The sequence below is a fragment of the Paralichthys olivaceus genome, chromosome 5, assembly GCF_024713975.1.
Source record: "Paralichthys olivaceus isolate ysfri-2021 chromosome 5, ASM2471397v2, whole genome shotgun sequence".
Classification (NCBI taxonomy): Eukaryota; Metazoa; Chordata; class Actinopteri; order Pleuronectiformes; family Paralichthyidae; genus Paralichthys; species Paralichthys olivaceus.
In genome coordinates, this window is record NC_091097.1 from 9,407,467 (window position 1) to 9,422,675 (window position 15,209).

The following is a 15,209-nucleotide window of genomic DNA, read 5'->3' on the forward strand; positions in this document are numbered from 1 at the left end:
TAAACTAATGAAAAACGTCCAGGTTTTTATAAAATAGATAAGAGTGGAGGAGTTATCTGAAGCCTTGCTGTGCCGGGTGTGTGTTTATGTGCAGTGTATTGGTTTGTGCTGTTGAGTGCACAATGCACAGAGGAAATATGTTGCATACTGGCCACATAGAGCATCAGCAGCCATGCGCATTTTCAGACCGTCTCTATGTTCCTGTATCTCTAAACTCCTTGCAGCTGTTATTTATTGTTTAAGTCCCACGTCTATAATTACAAGGTGACCAACACACCATAATGTGCGTCCCATTATACTGCATTAATCATCGTGCGTGTAATTTGACGTAACAAAATGCTTGAATTTAGCGAAAGCAGCCTGGGTCGTCCGACATAAACAAATCCGGCTTCTGAAGTGAGCTTTGACACAACCGCTATGTATCGCTGGCTTTAATGGGCTCTCCTTGTGCACGATATTCATCAAGTGGAGCAGGTGCCTGCAGATACACTGCCACGGTGTTTTGCATCCAAGCATCTAATTACTTTCGCTGAGAAGATGGCAAGGAAGAGACAGAGCAATGTTCAGTATGCCTCACTCTGCCATTTCGTGATGCTTGTTTACTAAAGGTTTTCGTCTATCATAAGGCAGCCAGCAGGTGGCTGGGGAAACTACACAGAAACGTTTCTGGCACTCTCGGGTGGATTAATTTTTGTGCACTCCTAAATTAATTATGACTGATTCACACCCTCGAGTGAATCCTTACTTCTGCGGGTTGATCCTGACAATCTGTGGTGCAGTCGATGCTTCCAGCCTGTCACCAGCTTTCTTCTCGTGCACAGTCTTTAAGCGAATATGAAACAGAACATGCACCATAGAAGTGGCAGTCATCTCGTTTTCTACTCAACTGTAATCAGCATGAGACATGAATTGAAGAAATGAAAGCACTCAGCAATAATGGTTACACCTACCTACCATGTTTTCTTTCCTTGGAACACGCCTGGAATCCAAAGGGCCATCACTGCCACTTTCATTAAATAAACTCCCCTGAGTAAACTCGAATACGTTCTGTCTTGAGATGAGAGTAGGCCACAGCTCTGTGAATGCAATATGCGGCTAATGACTCATGAGCTGCTGATTCAAGGTGCAGTGTGCTAATGTTTTTCTTGCATGCTTTCCCGGAGATAACATCTTAGCAAAGGTGCATCTTTTTTTTTTCAGAAGCTGAACAGAACGTGTCCAAGGACAGCTGCAGTTTTTTTTTGTATTTTGAGCCTTATCTACTAGTTCCAGCCTGTATTTGATATTGGAAACCTTCAACAAATTGCCTTTCTTTGCTGAATGTTAAGTTACTGTGAATAGCGTTTCCTTTTCATGACTGTTGTCCTGAGGCGTAACTCTGACAGTGGCATTGATGGTGATGTCCTTTCACTGTGCTGTCCTTTGGCTGCTGAATTTTAAATGCTGGGACATAAACATTCAACCTTAAGTGTGTTTCTGCAGCATTTATTATGCATTCATTGCCGTATGTTGTCAAATCTAAATTAATGAGGGGTGTTTAGCTCTGTTTAGAGACTACATAGTAAAACTCCTTCACCGAGGAATGAAAGTTAACATTTTGTGACTTATGAGTCAAAGCTCTCATCTGTTAAATTGTGATAGTACAATGTATTAGTAAGTTATCCCCATCCTTAAGATTTAAGTTTTAATAAAAGTTCATCCTCATCCATAAGATTTCAGATGTGGTTGCCATGGTGACACCTGTGGTAAAGAGTGGTAATTACCCATAGTGCAATCCCACAGCAACAACACCTGTAGAGCAGCTAATGTTCTGTAAGAGAAGAGCTTGCATGTGTTCACAGTGTCTTAAATAGTTTTAATACAAATTGTGGTCAAAGATTATTCCTACTTTGCATTTTTTAAGCACCTCACAACAAAGGTTTTATGCATTTTGTGTGAAACTGACTGTGTCTTAACTCACATCTGATACAGTTATGGGATGGTGAAGAGTTAACAGTGAACTGAGTTATTATTGTGATAAAATTCAAGATTTCCAGCACATCCCACATGAAGGGAACCAGAAATTGCAGACTCCCCCACTAATGGACTAAACTGATATACAGATTGTTAAAAAAAAAATTTAATGGCTTTTGCATGTAACTATAATGTAACTGCTGCTGCTATGGGTTTTTTCTTCATCAGCCCAAACATTAAACACCAGCTATGGAAAATGGAAAACTTTTTTTCTCACTCCTCTCATTTACTCACAAGGGGGCTGTGACTAATTTCACGATAATAATCTTATTGAGGTAAAACAGCTCATTCTCCCATTTTCATTTTAAACAGCTCCGAGCTCGGTGTCACTCGGGACGCTCAAGGTGGTGCAACAGCTCTTGTAAAACGCCACTCATTACTTGTGGCGCAGGAAGTCTCCGCTTGAGTTTAACGGCTGTGAAGAGCCGTGGATGTGAAATACGCCGCGCTGTCGTACCATATGTTTCACAGTCTCTGTCTACAAACCCTGACTGGTCCCTTTGATTACACTTTACACATTGTTAACCATACAACCAAAGCGTCACCACTCCAAAGTGCCGCTGGCCAAGCCTCGGTTACTTTGCAAAAATAAACATGTTTACGTTGCCTGTTAAATGTTCCTGCTCTTTTTTTCTTTTCTCTCATTTTTCACTGAAGAAGCAAACTACATCTTTGTAAATGTAACTGGAGTTACCACAAGAAACACATGATAGATAAAGACATAAAAAGGATTTTATGTCTTGAATGGACTCAGTAATAAAGTTTTTCCACTTTTTAAGATTTGATGTGCTTTAAACAGGAATCCATGTTTTATAAAACCATCTCCATAACTCTACATAAATATGTATACCCACACACAATATAAAATGAGTCACCTCTGCAATCCTTATCAATTTGAACAATAGGCTTATATCAGAGAATCTCGGTAAGAGAGAGTTTGGGGTGCTTGAGTTTAAATGATTTGCAGTGTAGAGGTAGTGCTGTGCAACACTATAATTTGTGCTGCCATTTCCATTTAGAGAGGGTTAGTCACATTTCCAAAACCGCTGTCCCCATAGGATATCTGTCTCTCTCAAACAGCAATTTATCGTACAGGGCAGCCTCTTCTCTTCCACTCCACACCATCATGAGAAGCTGTAATTCTCTCTCAGTATCCTCAGCACGATCTCTCTGTCTCTCTCTCTCCCTCTCTTGCCATCTCTCTCTCTCTCTCTCTCTCTCTCGCTCTCTCTCGCTCTCTCTCTCTCTCCTCCACAAAGAACCAAGCTAAAGCAACTTGCATACAAAATAGCTGACTCAATCATCCAGCTGCATAATCAAGATAAGGGAGACGGGGACAGAGGGAAGAGGAAGATGTGAGGGCTAATGTGAGAGGCAGCTTTAGCAGCAGCAGCAAAATGAAGACGTTTTCAAACACTTACAACCCGAGACATTAAAAAGTTGGAGGATGTTGATTCACTAATCTGACAACTAAGATGGGGCTGATCTTTTGTTTGAAATAACCGGAACAAGGGCAACTTCTGATAGTTAATACAATGCTTGCAGTTAACAGACGGAAGACAGATTGTTTGAGCTTTTCTTTTTAAATGCTTCCTTGCTTTAAATGCCACTGAGGCAGTAAAACATTATTTAAGCAGAAGAGGTGATACAGCACACCTACGTCCACTATGCAGCTGAGTGGAATAAGCCACAGGAATGTTCCCATAGGCTTGTCATTTCTTTGGCTGTGACCGCAGGTGTAGGTTATATTAAACCTGGCATCATTTCAGCTTTTTTCCACCCCTGAGCTTTGGACCACTGAGCACCCCCACCCACCCACCCACGTAACCACCCACCCTCTACCACCACCACCACCTCCTCCTCCTTCAGGGAAATCTTCATTTGTGAGAAAGGGTTGGCTAAACATCTTTAGAGATTAGACCTTTTTAAAAAAAGAAGAGACATCAATCCATATGAACCCTCTGTGCAAGTGAAAAACATCAACATGTCTAGGGTGCAGTATTCAGTATGCATTTCTCAGACGGATGGCAGAGATGCAGCAAAATCCTCATATAATCTGAGACTGCACAACTGTAGCCTACAAGAGTGTGTAATCACAACATAATAGGTTGTACACTTAATCAACTAATAGTTTTAAATTACATGAGTCATGTAGTCTGGCATGACTTAATGCAAGGTTTTACCATACAGAGATCTGTGGAATTGTCATGTTGTGATTGTGTGGGCTGAGTATAAGCCTATAGCAGAGCAGGGACAACGCTTTTTATTAAAATTAATTTCAAGAAACTTATATAAAAGGGTCTTATTCATATTAAACCTTCTTATAAAAGTTAAAGTCTCATTTACAATAATATGAATTTACTTGTCTGTGAGGGTGAAGTTAGAGGTGAAGTGGAGCTGTCCCTGGTGCTGAAGCGACATGTCATGCGGGCGGTGTTAGTGGAGGTTTCCACTTGTAAAGTACTTTAACCGGAGCTGTACCCGGTGGATGCGTATCTGGTTCTGTCATAGAAATTGACCGGCATGTTGGTGAATGAACATATACATTGATGAAACTTAAAACGGGAACTTGTAACATACATGAAGCCAAACAAAGTCCCGTCCACACGTCAGCACGACACGTCTTGTAAAACAACACACGAAATGCACCGACTTCTGCGCACAAGTTGAGCTGCGCGTTGTTGTGTAAGGTTTGTGTTTACTTTGCTGCACGCACACACACACACACACACACACACACACACACACACACACACACACACACACATACACACACACGACAGTGTTCAAATCCTCCTCGTCGTAACCCTATAGATTTACAGCCACAGACTCCCCTCGTGCGCAGGCTCGACGAACTATAAAGTAGAGAAACCCTCACGTCTCTAAATGAAACTCTGCTGCGACATTAAAGTGTAAATTCACCGGCTTACCTGCTTGACGACCGCGGAGCAGAGAGCTTCTTCCTCCCGGTGCAAAGCTGGCAGCTCAGCGTATGTCACCACGAAGACATTCTCAAAGAGACAGTATATGTTTTCTGTTGATGATGGGTAATTAAAAAAAATGAAGAAAAAAGAAAGAAAGAATCCCAGTTTGCAGTTTTCTGTTTGGAGACGCGCAGAGCTGCGGCCGGCTGCGTCAGGGGAGAGTCTCAAAGATCCATTTTGCCGTGAGTGATTTAATTCGAGGCTGAGCTCCTTTCAGCGCTTGTTCTATATGTAGCCTGTGCTGGACAGACCCGCTTTGCCTCTGGTTCACCGAGAGCTGACTCCGGCGTCCAACCACAGCCAACGGAGGCGGGTTGGGTGGATGTGGTGGTGGGTGGAGGTATTACTGTATCAGTTGGACAAGTGCGAGGAGCGCGTGTTGATCCTCCAGTCTAGCCGAGGCAAAGTTTAAATCTCATAATAAGATTGTTTGTCAGCGAGAGGCTATAAATGGTGGCGGCTTCAACACGCAGCGCTTGTGGCGCGTCAAGGGAAGTGGGAGCGCGCCATGGTCCGTGTCCCGGTAAATAGACGGGGACCAGTTTCAGGTTAATGAAGACAGTCGGAGTGAAAAGTGTCAGCGACGTCACGGGGGTTTATCCGTGAGCAAACTTTTCTTCCCACCCCCACCTCTCTCTCTTTCCCTCTCTCTCTCACTCTCTCTCTCTCTCTCTCTCTCTCTCTCCTCCCCCTCTCCTCCCCCCTCTCCCTCTCCCTGTGGATGTGCACGGGCTGCGCCACGAAGCCAGAGACGCCTTTGAATTGCTCAATTTCACAGTCCGGTTGGGGGGTATGTTTAATGTGTCTTTGCATGACAGGAGACTTTTTTCCCCCCTCATGCAAACTTGCATTCGTTTTACCAGCAGGGGGCCCCTTAATATTCCAAATGTGTTTTCTATATTACATTTAATACTATTAGGTAATTAAATGATGCCCCAATTAAAGGGAAATGTCTTCACATAGTCTGAAAATATTGTGAATTCATATAAGCAGATGATGTTTTATTATATTTATGTATGGTCTAAATGAATAGGTTTACAGGCATGTTTCATGGCACTGCACAGACCCACTAATATAAAGGGAAACCATTAATGACTCCCTTTAGACAGAGGGCTGTCTGTAAATTTCAGGGTTAAATGGAGTGGGCGTAGGCAGAGGGAGGAGCCAGGGCTGCTATTGAAGTATAGACCATACTTCACTGAAGAGGTCAAGCTTGGGTCCCTGTGATAGTAAATCAATACATATCAATGATAAATTATTGAACACGAGAACCTTCGGAATACAAATTCCCACCCATGAGGACAGGCACCCACACGCAGGGTGATGCAAGGTGGTGCTTACATGAAGCAAGGGGATGATGCAAAGATGTTTAAATACAGGTATGTTTTAATTTGTGGTTACCCAACTGTTTCCTTCTAAAAATCAAAATCAAAATTATGAACAACTTAATACACAAATGTGATCACAACATGTTGAAATCTGCTGTGGAATTCACAATGAGTTTGATTGAAACTGTACATCAGTACAAAAGAAGCTGAAAACCTGCAAGCAAACATAAAGGTAAAGCTGATCCGTACCTCAAGGGTTAAAGCCAGATTGTCTTTCCCTGTGTAAATGCAGTCCCAGATTTAATTTATGGAGAGTGCAGCCCTATGTGCTCTGTAATGACGTATTCTGGGGGATGACCCGAGCCAGTCGGGAAGCGGCGGCCAGGCTGCAGATGCTCCTCTCTGAGAGGGAGCAAGTGGTTGTGTGAGGACTTGGCACAGATGCTGCAACGTCTTTGCAGCAGTCACATTGGAGCTGTGAAATGTGGACAGAGACGGCCCGGCCCAGGAAGTCAGAGGGTTGCAGCTGCAGCACTGAGAAATACACACACCAACACACACACACACACACACAACACACAACAGATAAACACACACACAACACACAACAGATAAACACACACACACACACACACACACACACACACGCACCCGCACACACGCACACTCTATGATACTCCCATATTCCTCAATGTCAGCAGGCTGAGCCTGAAACATGACCCTGACGCCTTTGTACCCGGTGCCTCCACTGCACAACACCCTGAATTCACAATTCACAAAATAAAAGTGGGAATATATCAAGACCCACAACCGGCACCTTCTTATTCTTCTTTTGAGCAATGAGCGCAAAATGAATTCTGACCAACGCCAGCATCTCTGCTTTAGTTCTGAATCCTCACATGCTAAATATTTCCCAGGATGCACTGTAGAAGGCTGTGTTTTCTTCATTGGCTCTTTGTTTTGTTTATTTTTTATTCAGACACAACATGAGGAATCTGCAGCTTTCAGAGTGCAGCAGATGGTATGGGCTTAATGGGGTTTTATAATGAACCTTTCCAGCTGAATTTACCTTGAGGCCAGAGTTGCTTTAATGTTGTCCAGGTATGAGCTTTGATTCCCAATGGACAGAGCTGTCATTGTTCACACAATACTAATGATTTATAGCTCAGAGCTAGGGGAAGCGTGTATAGGGGAATATATTTCTAATACTGTAATACTCTGGCGGCTCATCACTCTTTTAGCAAGTTTTTGGGATGTGGTAGGTTTGTGGGTTTTGAGATGCATACGAATGCAACACGAGGTGAATAAACTTTGCGTAGACTCAGAGGTGCAATCGGTTTGTTTACATTTTAATATTTGACCCTCTTCTTCTGTCACTTTGCCTTCAGGAGTTTCAAGTTGAAGCTCTGCATTATGTTCAACTTGACGGATGGTTGTCCTTTCTGAACAAGTAAGCACAGCGATTCATTTCTTATTTCATTATTATCTATACATGCTTTCAGCTGCATTTCACAACAACCCCATCAAATGCCAAAATCAAACATTGGTCTCAATTATTGTGCCTCTGATTTCCAAGTCTATTTCACGAATGGATGAGCAAAGTCTGAATATTGCATTATACACAACAAACAATTTTCTCATCGATATGCATCTTATTTATTTAGTACTTTGCTTTTTCATGCATATCCAATATTTACATTTGGAATATTTAAGTTTCATAAAATATTAAATATTAAACTGCCCTCAAGATTTCAGAAACAATAACAAACATTCCATCCTTTATCAAATTTCAATGGGAATGGATCAAACCATTACAGACAGTTTTACTCAGGTTTTTCTCAAGCACTATGCATAGTGTTATAGAACAAGGAGGCTAAAACTTCATCTACAACTTCGAGACGGTTTCTTAGACTTAAATCGGAGAGAATCCAGGGAATTCCTGAAGACAAAAATCACAGGAATCCTCCTTTCATTATCAGACAGTTTGACTTGTCCTGCTCTGGAGGAGCCTGGTAATGCTTCACATGAATCCACAGAAACTGCTGCAAATGAACAGATTATATTATTACATTAAGTCACTAAATAAAGTCCAGTCAGTCCGGGTGCAGAAGAAAAGATAGGTGGAATGTATTATTCAAATCCTTCATTTACTGGCTAAGCCAATTTGGTGCTGAGGCAAGTAACAGGGCTGGCAGTAATTCAGGGGAGTCGGCAGTGACCGCTGGTTGATATAATGGAATATCTGCTGTCAGTGGAGCTCAGGAGATCCGTCTTACTAGTGAGACGCAGTGTTATGTGGGAGAAATGGGGAGCTGCACTCACAGTCGCTTGTTGCCAATTCACAGCATGCACAGCGTTACATAGCTTGTTATTGTCATCACGGCAACACACAAACACAGGAAACACACAGTGTGCTGCAGCTGCCTGGAGTGACTGCACTAAAATAAAGAAATAAAACAAAACCAACTCGTTACCCAGTGACAAATTTGAATCAAATAGTTGCGCACATCTTTTTAAACCAACCATGATTTCATGATACAGGCACAGATATCAGGTCTACAAATATGATTGGAGAAAGTATTTCAGTAAAAGTAATAATAGTAACCACACTGTAGTAATAATCCCAAACTACTCCAGCCAAAGAACATAAGAATTAAGGGAGACAAAGAATTTAAATTTTTTTTAAAACTTAAAACTGATGAACATACAAACCACATAAACTAAGTCAGAAAAATAAAATAGCAATTAAAACAGCTATAGTTAATTAGGACACCTAAAAGTCCCATGAGCCTTTGCACTGAGTCTGATTATAACTGTTTAAGCAGCTTAATAAGTGGGGATAATTTTTAACAAGGACAGCTTCTGATAATCTGCTGTTTATTTTCTTCATTATTGTTTGTAAAATGTAAGAAAATAGTTATAAAGACTCATTATAATCACCCAGTGCTCAAAGTCTTTAGGGTCCAATGTGCAATTATGTGAAAAACCACAGAGGTTTTTGGATTTGCTCTTTATTAGCTTCATCTAAAATTCTGTTGAGTGGACAAAAAGAAGTGGTTGTACGAGAACAAATCAAAGCAATAAAAATGGAAAAATATCTATGTAGGCACCAGTGTAACCTGCTCCGCACTAACTGCACTAAGAAAACTAATGCTGAAGCATCATTTGCATAAATGCTAGGTAGAGCACTGAGTGGGACTAGGTTGAGATCCCTTGCCATGAGCCTTTGTGGGAGTACCATTTGCATTCATTTAAATATTTAGTCAGGAATGATAAACTGCGATAATAAATCATCTTACATGTCAAGCTGTATGTTCCCCAAAACTTTTAAACCGCTGACAAAAGGGATTTGCAGTCTTCGTTGAGTGAGGGGTCAGTTTTCATTCACGTACATTTTGATCTGATTTGCAACGTTTTGTTGAAACATCAATCACCTCTTGACTAAGACGAGACCACGTTGAGATTTTATCCTCTTATCTGTTGCTCTACAGGGTGAAATGTTGCTTGAGTCAAGATATTATATAAAGAAGTTTATTTTTCACTTTGCTTCACCTGCGTTTAAGTCATCCAGCAGTCAAGGTTTCTAATTTCTCCAAAAGCCAAACAGAGGAACAAAGAAACACAGCGTGAGGGTCATACTTTCTTTGCAATTTTGTGGAAATTATTATTATGCTCCATCCGAGTGCCCCTCCTCCTCCTCCATGTTCCCTGTGAAAATATCTGACAGCTTGGTCACCAGGAGAGACAGACAGCTTCGCGCCGGAGAGCCGAGCGTGGGCAAGCTAAGGCAACACTTAGCGAGGAGGGCCGAGGCCCCATGGTAGCTGCCACAGCGTGACCGGTGGGATAAACACACCACCCACACTCAGAGCCTTACAAAAGAGACACGGCTATTCCAACAGCTGTGACATGCAGCCTGTACCCCGTGACTCTGTTTTGAAATGAGGTTTATTTCTGGTGTGGATGGAGGAGAGGCTGAAAAAACCTGATGTTGGTACTTTCAGCTCTCCCAGCTGAGCTACTCTGGTTTGGGGTTGACCACTCCTGCCCCGGCCGAGAGAATGGAGCCGTGTGTCTGTAAATAGTATTATACCGATACTCTTACAGGGGAATACACTGTGGGGTTATTTTGGCAGGCAATGCAAGACATGTATAATTAAATTGTGTAAGTGCCTGAGTGGCTGCTTTGGTCATTTTTTTTACCTACTACTCCTTCTCTGTCCATTAGCTTGTCGGCAAGAGAGGAAACATGGTCAGACCTGTATTTTACACATAGTGGAGGACTGCACTGAATGCATGATTCAGAGGCTTGTAGGTTCAATTTGTCAACTGTCAGCAAGTACAATGATCTGACTCGTGCTGTGACGGACTGATTTTAATGTGAATACCGCAGTGATTTGACAAAGCAAGTTGCTGGCTCTGCAGGTCTGTTTAAAACAAGCCGGTGTCAATAAGTTGGTTTGACATGCTGACTTCTTTATTAAGAACCCAACAATGAGGATTCTTCTTTATTCTCCTGTGTAATGATCAAAATGAATGGCGCCTTTGAGTTTCAAGCACATCTTCAGACATATTTGCAAATGAAAATGAATATGAGCAGAATATGATAATATTAAGTCTAAGATAAGTTTTTGCTTTTTGTGCTAGGTTCAGTAATGGCTCCCTACTTTGTTTAGTATGCAGCAGATAGTTTGTGCTGGAACCACCACACCAGATTGCTGCGGGTCAGCCCAAAGCTCTCTAGAAGTGGTGAGTTGTTTTTTTGTTGTTCTTTTTTTTACAATTCAAACCAACCCTTGCTGACGTCTCTCATCAAGTTTTATCTCAACAAGAGACTGTGAAACTTCTAAATAACTTTACAAACTGCTGAAACTGGGATTTCAAGAGCTTTGGTTATCACCTTTTGCATGATAATAGCACCTCTGATGCAGCCAGATCTCTTGTCTTTCTAATTGGCAAAAATAAACTGGAGGCAATCTGCTCCTTTTTTCATGTGAAAACTAAACACAAGTGAGTGTTAAGCCCCTTTCACACTGGACAAAAACCTCTACTACAACATATGGCTTTGTCTGCATGTAAATGACTTTGCAGAGGTCATGGGTTTTTAATGGCTCCAACTCTAATTGGGACAGTGATGGAAACATGACACTCAAGTAGAATGCTAACTTTCGTGCGAACCCGAAGTAAGTTTGACCGACCAAGGAATCTCAGTCAGAGTTTCAGACGCCGACAGAATCACCAACCTGTGGATGAGACGGAGCGGATCCCTTTTTATCCGTCTGCCCAGTGGCTAGCAGCTCGCTCTCTGTCTATTTTTCTGAGAAAGTCCTGCTTGCCAGAAACTCTCTGTCCACTGTAGCCTGCAGAATAAGAGAATGTCACCCATTGCTGAGATGTGAGGCAGACTCAGCTGCTGGCAATGGGAAAGCATTCAATCGCCTTTTTCCATTGGGTTCACCAGCGTTTAAAAAACATGCTAATGCTAATTTTGGTATAAAAAGGGAACTAATTTAAATTCATCAAGAGGGTGCCAATAATTGTTCATGGCGGACAATTTTGGTTTGTATTATTTTACTATTATGCAAGTTTTTTTTTCATTCTCTTTTGTTGAACACCCTTATTAAAAATATTCGGGTCATATAAAATTGGTTAATTTGCATTTGTCTCTGAAGATGTTCTGAATGATGTACTTGAAATTCAGGGGTGCCAATAATTTTGACCAGCACCGTATAGAACAGCAGCACAAGATGTCCGACACACACTGTACAATACTCTATTTGAATTATTCAAATTTCAGAGTACTTTGAATGCAGAGTAGTTCGCTGCTTGGGCCTTTTATTAAGCTTGGCTGCATGCCTGTGAAACCATGAGCTCCTCTGACTCAATGCCATCGTTCATAGAGTCAGCAATCCTCTCACCTGTCTGCTCTCGCTCTGGCAGCAGCTTCATGCCCCAGAGGGGTAAAAATAACCGCTTAATTATTCATTTTGTGGAATTGACGCCATCTTTCATCACTTGAAATGTCTTGAGAAACATCTCAACTAGACAGCACAGACATACAGCATATCAACAGAGACGCCGCAGTGTGGAAACCCTCTCGGTCATGAAGCCTGTGCTGCTCAGTCAGGTTCTTTTTAATCTTCTTTAGTAGTAATTATGGGAACTGCTATAAAGACGGTGCCGATAATATTAACTGATATGTTATGTCAGAGCCATATTTTCTAGGAAAATGCTGCAGGTGTAGAAAATCTGCTGACACCATCTCATTTACTTTCTGAGTTTAACATACTTTATTAACAACTGAATAATATTAAGATAGAATCCATTAATAGATATTAATAGAAAAGTACATAGCACTCTCCACCATATTGATTCAGAATGTTTTATTTTAGCCACTACTGAATCATCCATCCTTTTTTCCTTCCTTTTCTTGACCAGATGCAAAAAACCTCCAAATTAAATTAATCTTAAATTTCACCTGCAATAGAAGCCAATGTATCTTATTTCCTTGTATCTTTTAACCAGATTTTTGATTTTATTTAGAACAATATTATAGTTGTAATTATATTTATAGATGTATGGCCTCAGTGTTGTTTCATATATATTCTGTCCTTTTCTAAATTTTAATGTTGTACATGGATTTACGCTTGTTTCTGATTTTTTCTTTAAAAACACATTGTGCGAAAGCTTTAAAGGAACCCTATGTATTTGATGATTTATTATTTGCCATCCATCTATTTATCCATCTACATAACAAAGAGAAAAACGCAGTCAGACTCACATAGAACCTAAATATTGTGTCTTTTCCATATTTTCATTTAAACAGCCATATTGGAAAATGCCAAAAAATTCAGTTTCTGACTCAAACCCCTTTTTATCTGACCTGAAAAATTAACTGATTTGGATTAAAACATTCACAACACAAAGGTTTTATGACATGATGTATGTAGGAAACAAATTGTTATGACCAGCTTTTTGTTGTATTATGAAGCCGTAATAAGCATGTTGTGGTTTTACAAGAGGTTATGCATCAGATTAATTTTGATTTCCAGCCTTTATGCGAAGCTAAGCAAGCAGGCTGCTGGCTGTCGCTTCATATTTACAGATGAGGGAGTGAAAGTAATACTTAAGTTTATAAGCACATTTCCCAAAAAGAGAAAATAATTTGACCCTAATTCTTTTTTGACTGTGTAGTTTATGAAGCTGAACCAGATCAAATCACAATCAAATGCTTCATGGTAAAGGTATATTTATTCTGATGAAACACAACTCATCCTACATGGTTTAGGATTTTTTAGTCACAATTTCTGACTCATACTCTGGGATGTAAACAGTCTGATGTTGGGTCAGAGGCCAGGGAAGTGGACTGAGGCACACATGTGCTCTGTATGCACATCAGTCTCACTGTCATTTCAAACTGTGTCCTTACATCGTAGCTGCTGCTTGTGTGTCTGTCTGCAGGCAGTTATCACGGAGGCGCCCACCAGTCTGCAGCTGTCTGACTGCAGCCGGGGAGCCTGGGCCTTCCAGTGCCCTATCCATAAGAGAGCCGAGCCCAGCGGGCAGCCCACACAGATGCTGTGCATACCGACAAAAGGACATCCGCCTACACCGTGTTGTCTAAATGATTCCTGAGCTCACGTAACAGCGGAAAAAAAGCAGAGCCGATTGTGAAGTGTGTGATCAGTGGAGGTTGGAAAGTGTTTAGAGAAATACTTGCCTCAGTTCCTGTGAAACTTTTCATTACTGCACAGCAGAGTTGCTTGAATAAAAAGAGGACGGCCAAAGGTGGTGAGCTGGTCTTTGATTTCTGACAGATGGTGAAGGGAAAGGGATTGTTTTGATAAACTCGGTCTAAAAGTCCCTTCGCCTCGAACGCCACTGCGGCAGTGAAGGTGAGAGGGGGGCAAGTGAAGTGCACTCACACACAGCTGGTTCAGCTATTATTGCGGGTGGTGTTATTGAAGTTATAAAGCAATAAAAGCATGACACTCACACATGGATACACAATGATGCACATTTCATGCAGCCAGGTACGGCTTCTTTTTCTGTCGAGAATTTCATCCAGATTTTAATTTCTACAGAAAATATCTCCAAATCTTCAGTGTTATGTGGTAATTACTGCTCAGTAAACTGGATTTTCGAAGTTACAATAGCATTAATTTCAAGATACCAGTTTGAAAGATGACAACAGGGATGCTGTTAAAATACTGTCACACAACATTACTGATATTCAAACTTCCATCCATTGTCCATTAGTGATACCTGTGGGGGAGTGGGTGGGAGGACTATCCCATCTGACTTTATATAAGAGGGAGGACTGGTTAGCAGTTAATCCACTTACTGACACTTAGACAAATTATTCATGCTTATGTCGGCAGTTAAGAGTCGCCTTCATAGGTGTAGCACTGCCAGAGTACACTGGAACAGCTCTCCGCCAAGTTTTATCTCCATGTGAGGAAGAATATTAGTAGTTGACATAATTTGGTTGAAATTGATCTTTTTTTATGTTTCAACATTCATTCATCACTGAAGCATATATCATCCAAGAGAGCCATGAAAAAACAAAGAGAAAGGATTCCACCTTCAAAGTTAATGACGCTTTGAGCGGCACAGGGAATCACCTTATGTTTTCTGTCAATTCACATCAACTACTAAAGACGAAAAGACAGCAGAACATCTCTTCATTCATTATTATCTCTTGTGACGATTTCTTTATTTATGATGCATTTTCCCAAAAACATTATAAAGCCAGTATATTACAACTTGGACAGTTTGTGCTGTAGCTCCATTACCTGCTGGGAAATAAAGCCTGCTTTGCTTCGTTTTCACATTAGATTAGATTGTCCTCTGCCTGCTCGGCAACTCAGGATCAATGTTTTCA

At 41.2% G+C, this 15,209-nt stretch overlaps 1 protein-coding gene and 1 long non-coding RNA gene across 2 annotated transcripts in view; one reads left to right on the forward strand and one right to left on the reverse strand.

Moving 5' to 3' along the window:
- The window catches only part of elfn1a (extracellular leucine-rich repeat and fibronectin type III domain containing 1a), a 67,469-nt gene extending 61,851 nt beyond the window's left edge, over nt 1-5,618 (reverse strand). Inside the window, exon 1 of the mRNA XM_069525145.1 lies at nt 4,944-5,618. The gene's annotated coding sequence lies outside the window, so the exon portion shown is untranslated. The remainder of the gene's footprint in view (nt 1-4,943) is intronic.
- LOC138407751 (uncharacterized) overlaps nt 1-14,101 on the forward strand; it is a 48,009-nt gene extending 33,908 nt beyond the window's left edge. The window contains exons 2-3 of the long non-coding RNA XR_011241091.1: nt 7,714-7,775; nt 13,787-14,101. This is a non-coding gene — a long non-coding RNA (uncharacterized lncRNA). The remainder of the gene's footprint in view (nt 1-7,713; nt 7,776-13,786) is intronic.
- Nucleotides 14,102-15,209: the final 1,108 nt, after the last annotated feature.